The sequence below is a fragment of the Stenella coeruleoalba genome, assembly GCF_951394435.1.
Source record: "Stenella coeruleoalba genome assembly, chromosome: 4".
NCBI lineage: Eukaryota > Metazoa > Chordata > Mammalia > Artiodactyla > Delphinidae > Stenella > Stenella coeruleoalba.
This window is the reverse complement of record NC_137149.1, coordinates 130,150,006-130,158,025: the sequence shown is the minus strand read 5'-3', so window position 1 is coordinate 130,158,025 and position 8,020 is coordinate 130,150,006. Positions and strand designations below refer to the sequence as shown.

General features: G+C 53.8%; 1 protein-coding gene across 1 annotated transcript in view; it reads left to right on the top strand.

Annotated features, from left to right (window-relative positions):
• The first annotated feature begins 3,081 nt into the window (after positions 1–3,081).
• Positions 3,082–8,020, top strand: part of WFS1 (wolframin ER transmembrane glycoprotein) — a 28,333-nt gene continuing 23,394 nt past the window's right edge. Inside the window, exon 1 of the mRNA XM_079921141.1 lies at positions 3,082–3,247. The gene's annotated coding sequence lies outside the window, so the exon portion shown is untranslated. The remainder of the gene's footprint in view (positions 3,248–8,020) is intronic.

The following is an 8,020-nucleotide window of genomic DNA, read 5'->3' as shown; positions in this document are numbered from 1 at the left end:
CCTTTCTTAATTTTGTCTCTTTACTCGTTCTCTCCACCCTCCCTACCTCCACCCATTAATTCAGAAGTTCTACTCAGCTTCTTTTTTACCAATTGGTGCTTTACAACTCCTGATACTCATAATTAAATGACACTTCCCTGTTGATGTATAAAAAGTAAATGGTAACAATGTCCCCCTCCCCATCTTCCCTGGCACCAAATCAGAACCTTGTACTTCTCCACTTCACTCCTTGCGCAACTCCTGAAGATCAATTCTAGTTTTTACTTTCAGGCTAATACAGGTTTCCCTTACAGTATGTGGCTTATGTTGCAAGAATCCCTATTTAGCAATTATTGTACAGAATCCCAGGCATATTTAGATTAAACCACATATTTTGCAAGGGTCATTGCTCACCACTATTTTCTGTGTTTTATCTTGAGATTTCTGCTGTGATTGAACTATGTCGGTGAGAGAGAAACTTCCGCGGGTCAAAGGGGCCTTCTCTGTGTCTTGCCATGTTAGATATTTTCCTTCTTCTGCCCTGACACATGAATTCCATCATAGCAGGGGAAAGGCGCGTTGATCAGACAGTCAGAATCCCTGGACATTGTCCCAAAATTGCCTAGGAATCTGGAACCACTCTGAATCTCCTTGTTTGGGTTGTGACCGCTTTTTTCTGGAATTCTGCAAGACTTTCTCATAACTTATCCTTGGAGTTGGAGACTTTATGGCATATCTTCAGCCCAGAGACATTTTCTTCTAGCATTTCTTTCATTTGTTTCCCCTCCAGCTCCTTTTGGAGTGCCTGTTCTTCACATGCTGTACCGCCTGGAACTGCCAGCAAGCCTCTCATTTTCTCCCTGATGATTTTCATGTATTGTTCCTCCACATTTTAAGGCATTTATTCCACATTATCTTCCAGTGCTAATTTTTCTCACCGTGACTATTCTCTTTCTGAATTTACCTACAACTTTTAAAGTTTTTTAAATCCATGGCATATGTTAAATGTTTCTGTGCTCTGACTGAGGTTCATTTTCTCTCTTGCCTCCCCAGGAGGAATTGTTCAATCTGTCCCCTTCCCACTGTTTATTGGGTCCCTTCACAGGTTTTGTCCTTGATGGTGGTCTCCTTGATGGTGGGCAGTGACCAGCCAGTGGGGATGGATGACAAGCTGCTTATGTTCTTGTAGACAGTGACAAATGAGTTGGAAAAGTCCTGCCAAGATACTGGAGGAGGGGTCTCTACTCCCAGCCTTGCAGGTGCGAGGAGGGCTGCTGATTCCAAGGGTGGGCTGCAGGAGCCATTCAGGTCAGCCTCCAGCCCTCCATGCTGAAGGAGAGGATGGGCAGTAAAGGTGGGTGGGTTAGAAAGAAAAGAAACTCATCTGATTTGTTTTCAAAGAGCCTCTAAGCTCCCAATAGATAAATGAGAAAGAGAATGCTTCTCAAAATTAAGAAATATGAAATGTCCAGCCTCTTAATTACCATGGAAATGCAAATTGCAATTGCAAAGGGACCATTTTTCATTTGCCATAGTAGGCAAGGCTAAAAAATAAAGTAATTCTCCAAGCCAGTGTGCACCCCTCGGAAGTAAACTGGAGGGAACTTTGAGAAACTTGTTTTGGTAAAATGTATCTATAGATCTGAAGAAGCCTATCAGGATCCAGTGATTCTGCTTCTAGGACTTTGCTCTAGTGCACACACACATATACCAACACATGCAGCGTGATCACAGTAACTTCTGGAAACCGTTTCTTAAATATGCATAAACCCCAAAATGTAAACAGTAATAGCCTTTGAGTGATTTTTTTTCTTCTTTCTACTTTGTGTTAATTCTCCAAATTTTCTGTAATTAGTATACTGCAAGGGGGAAAGAGTTCTGTGTGATTTTGGACAAATACCCGTCTATGTCTGAGCCCCAGTCTTCTCATCGATAGAAATGCGCCCAATGTCACCTGCCTCACGGTGATATTGGGGATGAAATGAAAAACCTTGAGGTGTGAAAACCCCCAAACTGAGCCTGGGGCAGAGTGGGTGCTGCTCGACTCCTGTTTCCTTCCTTCCTCTGTGAGCCTCACCGGGTCAGACACGAAGATGGGGATCGGATGGAGGGGGCAGCTGGAGGATAAAGTGAGGTGCCTGATGTGAGTCTCGTGGCTTTAACAAAAGTCCCCGAGGTAGCGTGTTCAGTGGATAGAACTCATCTCCCAAACCATCTGGAAACTTTGCTCCCGAAATATTGGTCACATATTCCCGGCAGCCATTCTGAGCAGCAGTTTCTGCAATGATGACCCAGAACAGGCATCTCAGGTTGGCTGTGAGGACCACACAGCAGACACAGCGCAGGAGGCGCCCCGCACCGCCAACCGGTGCTTCACAGCCCCAAGGCCTGTCTCAAGTATAGACCTTTGCCCCTATCTGCAAACCACACCTCTCAGACCCCAGGGCAGAACCGAAAGGAGGGTTTCCAAACTGCCTTAGCCTCGCGCCACACGTTTACCTTGTGAAAGCATGCTACGTTGCACTTCATGCATTTAAAGCAGCCCTTGGTTACAGGTACACATTTAAATGGGCCACATCTTCCTATCCCTGTTCCTCTGTTAGGGGAGCCCTCTCCATCTTTGGTGAGGCCGAAATTAAGGCGTCTGGTGCATAGTAGGCGCTCAACGTGTTAGTTAATATTGCAATAACAATGATAATGAATCTGAACTTGGGGACGCTGGGGCCAGGGTAGTGAGTGAAAGGTGGTCCGAGTCTCCTCCGAGGGTCCAACCACCTGTTACTCACCGAGTGCACGTCTTTCCCAGTGACCTGACGGTCTGTGGGCGTAGAGTGGCAGGGCCGGGTCTGAGCCAGGGCCCGAGTCCACTCGGAAACTTTCTCTGTGGGCGGGTCCGACCCGCTCACCCGGCGACCTCTTCTCTGACGCCCTGTGGGCCAGTGGGCAGCTGTCAGGCGAGGCGCTCTGTGATTGGCAGAGGAGAGCAGTGATTGGCAGACACGCCGGCCGCTCAGCGGGCCGAGTCGGCGCCGCGTCCTCCTGACCGCGTCGAGAGTGGAGGGCAGCCTGCGGCCCCGCCCCAGGCCCCGCCCCTCCCCTGCCCTCGTTATGGGCAGAGCTCTCCCGCTGCCACTGTAAGCGGCGCCGCCCGCTCGGTCGCGGTTGCTTCCCTTTGGACCCGGTCCGTCCAGCTCCTCTCGAGCAACTTTGCAGCGAGCTCTGAAGCCCAAGGGCGCCGCGGCGCCGCGTGAGGCCTACTAGCGGGCCGGTGAGTACTTCACGGCAAGGGGCGGTCGCAGGGTGGGCTGGAAAGAGAACCGGGAGCACCCGGAGTTGCAGCCCGCCTCGGCCTCAGTTTCCCCATCTGAGCGGACGGGCGGCTGGTACTAGTGTCCCCTGCAAGTTCCCCAGAAGTTGGAGGGCCAGGGTCCCGTCCTCTCCGCGACGCTCACGGTAACCCCTGCCCGGGCCTCGATCGCGTCTTCCTTACGGGGTGCGCGCCCCCTCGTCCCCAGTCCGGGCACCCCGGGCATCGCGGGGCACTGCGCGCTCCGAGCACCGTCACACCCGCGAGCCTGGCTTAGAAACCACACTGCAGGCGGGAAAACCGGCCTCAGAGGCAGGCGGCTTGTGGCGCTGGCGAGTGGAAGGGGGCGCGCCTGCCCTGCGTCCCACAGCACCCGTACCGAGTTGCCCAGTCATGGCCCTTCCTCCGCGGCCGTCGGCTGGTCCTCTAGGACTCCGGGCCGCCCTCAGTGCCCCCGAGGCCGCTGGAAGCCGCCTGGGCCTCCTCATAGGGGCTGCTGTGTGTGTGTGTGTGTGTGTGTGTGTGTGTGTGTGTGTGTGTGTGTGTGTGTGTGTGTGTGTCTGGGCCTGGGCCTCCTCATAGGGGCTGCTGGGGGTGTGTGTGTGTGTGTGTGTGTGTGCCTGGGCCTCCTCATAGGGGCTGCTGGGTGTGTGTGTGTGTGTGTGTGTGTGTGTGTGTGTGTGTGCCTGGGCCTCCTCATAGGGGCTGCTGGGTGTGTGTGTGTGTGTGTGTGTGTGTGTGTGCCTGGGCCTCCTCATAGGGGCTGCTGTGTTTGTGTGTGTGTGTGTGTGTGTGTGTGTGCGCGCGCGCGCGCTGGGGGTTCACTCCCCAAGCGGGCACGTGCCCTCCTGAGGGGGCAGATTCTGAGGCTGAAGCCCCCACTGCCCACTTAGAATCTGTGTAGCAGTTACTCTCCCCCTGGTGCTCCTCAGTAAGGCATGGCGAGGGGCAGTGGCAGCCCCTGGGCCCTGGCTGGTGTGAACCTGGCCCTCAGGAACATCAATTTCTGTTTTGATAGATGGAAACTTTCTGGGGAATCTGACTTTTGGGCGTGGTGGAGCTGAGCCCTCTCACACCATTTATTGTAGTTGATGTTAAGAAATTCCGAGGAACTAACATTTGTACAGTATTTGGCCCTCCCAGTAGTCTTAGGGGTAGGAATTATATCCCTATTTGACCCATGAGGAAGTTAAAACCCCACAGCTGATCGTGCAGAGCCTGGTGGGAAACCTCTGCCCCCGGGCAGGTGCTGAGAACCAGTGCCTGCCTCTCCTCGCCTTGGACAGTGACCCCTGGCACTTGGCCCATTTGTAAAGGGCTTTCGCTTCTGCTGTGATGCATCACTGAGGGAACGATGCCCTGGGTACCCACTGTGCTGGCTGCCTGACCTCACTGCAGACTCAGTGAGGAAGCCACGCCAACAGAAACCCAGAGGCCATGCTCTCCACTGCCCGTCCTGTCAGCTCTGTCTCCGAGGGGCTGTGATTCTCACTGGAGCCCCTCGGCATCTGATCAGGGATTCAGAAGAACGTTCCTTTATATACTTGCTCCCCCAGCAAATGGACCTTTGCCTGGACACAGGAAAGTTTGCTGGGAGACCACATCTCATCTTCTTTCCCAGGATGGAAGGGTATGTGGAGGACTCCCCACTCAGGCCTCCCCTGGCCCTCCCAGGCCAGGGCTGGACAGGCCTTTGGGGCTGGTCACAGAGGGGAATCTAGTTCAGTCCCTGACCCCCAAAATGCCTGTGCTGTGGGACAGAGACCAAATCCTGGTCCACGATAGTGGTGGTAAGAATTACGACAGCTAGCTTGCTCTACGCCTCATATGGCTCCCTCCCCTCTCCCAGGTCCCCTCTCACAAGTGGCACCAACACCATGGCCCCGGGGCACAAATCAGGCCCCATTCTGCTCCCCCCTGCCCACATTCAGTGGGTGTTGCTTCTGTTTCTCCTGGCCCAGGAGTGCACTCAGATGCCTGCCCTCGGCCAGGCCTCCTCACTTTCCCTGGAAGACCACCCAGCTCCCTCCCTGGTCTCCCTGGGCCATCCCCATACAGCCCTGATGGTTCTTTAACGGCCACTGCCCTACAGCACCAGCCTGCATTTCCTTCTGCCCTAGGCTCAACCCCACACTAAGCCTGGCACTTGTTCAGGCCCTCGGGACCTGCCCCAGGTTCCAGCTGCCCGCTCAGCCTCTTTTCTCCTTCCTGTGTGCCTGCCCCAGAGTCACTTCCGCACCTTCCCAGCCATGTTGCCTTTAAGCCATGTCCGTTGCCCTTTCTCCTGGGCAGTCCCTCACTGAAATGCCCACACACCTCCATTCCTCCCTCCCTTCACCCTTGCCTGGCTCATGTCTGCTTGTCCTAAAGCTTTAGTCAAGGCCACTCATCCAGAATCCCCACCCCGCCCCTTTTCCACCGCTGAGTGTGGCCCCCTTCTGTGCTTGCAGCCCCCAAGAGCTCCCTCTTTGTGGTTGTCAGTTTGGGTGTCATCCTTCCCATCTGGACTGAGTTCTCCAAGGCAGGTCCTATAGGATCCTCTCTGGGGCCCGGGAGACCCAAGTTGGGGCCCGGCACAGGATCGGCCCACAGTCCATACGCGCTGACCCACCCCGGCTAGGCGAGGAGCATTCCCAGCTTATTCCCGCTTAGTCCTGGGAACTTGGCACATTGGGTGGAGCCGGAATGTTCCTTGGTTTGGCCCTTAATACTCTGGGGCAAAAATAGGTACCTCCAAGGGCTATGTGCCCTTGTCTTGAGGAGTAGCCCTGTGCCAGGCTGCTGGGCTATCCAGAGCAGACATCCCAGACCCTGGGAACCCCTGGGCCCTCTCCCTTCAGGCTCAGTCACAGACGGGTTTTAGAATAACATTTTGTGGTAATTCCAAAAACCTTGCACGTTCATTATAGAAAATTAGGGAAGTACATTTAGAAAAAGAATAAAATAAAACTACCTGTAGTCTCTTCACTCAGACATAGTATAACCATTGTGGGGGCATTTTCTTCCATCTTTTTGTGCACATGAATTTTGTTTTCATCCTAAATAGGCTCAGATCAATAGCTCATGCTGCTTTAGATCCCACTTAACAGCGTCATACAAACATTTCCTTATCTTTTTTTGTTTTGTTTTGTTTTGTTTTGTTGCGGTACGTGGGCCTCTCACTGTTGTGGCCTCTCCCATTGCGGAGCACAGGCTCCGGACACGCAGGCTCAGCGGTCATGGCTCACGGGCACAGCCGCTCCGTGGCATGTGGGATCCTCCCAGACCGGGGCACGAACCCGTGTCCCCTGCATCGACAGGTGGACTCTCAACCACTGCGCCACCAGGGAAGCCCAACATTTCCTTATCTTTAAACGTTCATATACAGGTCCTGGTTAACAGCTATATAGTGTAGCACCATCTGGAGGGGCTGTGAGTTTCACACCTGCCCTCTCTGGACGGTGCTGGAAAGTACAGCTGTGATGGACACCAGAGAGGTGCTCTGTAAGAGCAAAGGCGTGGAGGTCCACGGTGGCACCTGGATGTGGGGGAGCAGCAAGTGGGCTGAATGTGAAACCGTGGGCATCCCTGGTTTTTCCCCTGGTCTGGGATCCTGCTGGTGGAGGCTCCGCTCAGAGGGTGTGTGAACATCCTTAAGGCTTCCCATGGGGGCTTGTTTCAGAGGTCGGGGTGGCCCCCCTGGGGGGACAGCAGAGTGGGGCCAGCCTGAGCAAGGGTTAGAGAGCTTGGGCTGAAGTCCGCGTGAGATCATTCTCCGCATGTCAGTAGGTGTATGATCCTAGCAGCCCTCTCAGGGGGTGGCAGCCCCTCAGCCGAGCTCCGTGATGTTGGCCTTTTGTGTTTTGATGGGATAAAAATACGCCTGGGTGCTCATGTGGAAAGAATGCCGGCCACTCTGGTTTTCTGGATCTTACACAACGACAGGTTCCAAGCCATTGCTCTGGTCGTGGGGCGGCAGTGTGGATTGACTGCCCCACTCGTAGGCATCGGAAGAGTCTTGGAGCTGGGGTGGAGTGGGATGCTGATGCTCTCATCCTGCAGTCAGGAGTCTGGATTCGGGATTCTGGGGCCAGGCTGAAGGGAGGGACCTGCTTCCAATCACACAGCGAGATGGGGCAGGCTCTTCCCCAGCCGGGCTCCTTCCCCCAGGCCAGGCTGCCTCGGGTATACCTTGCAAGGCAAGCAGGCAGGTATTCTGAGTGCATGAGATGTAGCCCCTGCCTTCAGGGGCCCCAGTGTCACAGGAAAGAAGACAGAAAAGAAAGCGCCAGACACCATGCGGGTCCCTCCACCGGGAGATCACCTGTGATCCTCCCTGTGACCCATCCATGGCAATGGATCATTTCGTTTGTTTTAAAATAACAAGGCCTTTGATTCAAAAAGGGTTTGGCCAACTCTCAGGGAACCTGAAAATTAATCCTCCTTTATTCATCCATTCTCACTAAGCAGAGATTTTACTTTAAACAGTAGTATTTTGATTGTAATGTGACATGCCTAATACTTAGCCCAACAGGCCAGCCAGAACCTGTGTTTTCCTGAAATTCCAGGTCGGAATTTCAGGCTCCATGTGGTTTGTCTCGGGTCAGCCAGTGACCCACACAACTGGGTTGTCTGCTAAATCACCGGCTGACTTTCCCCGCCCACAGCTGGCCACCTGCCCAATGGGTCTGCACGTGCAGGCAGATGACGAATTTCACAAAAGTTGCCTCTTTGTTTGGTTCCGGGAAACCTGGT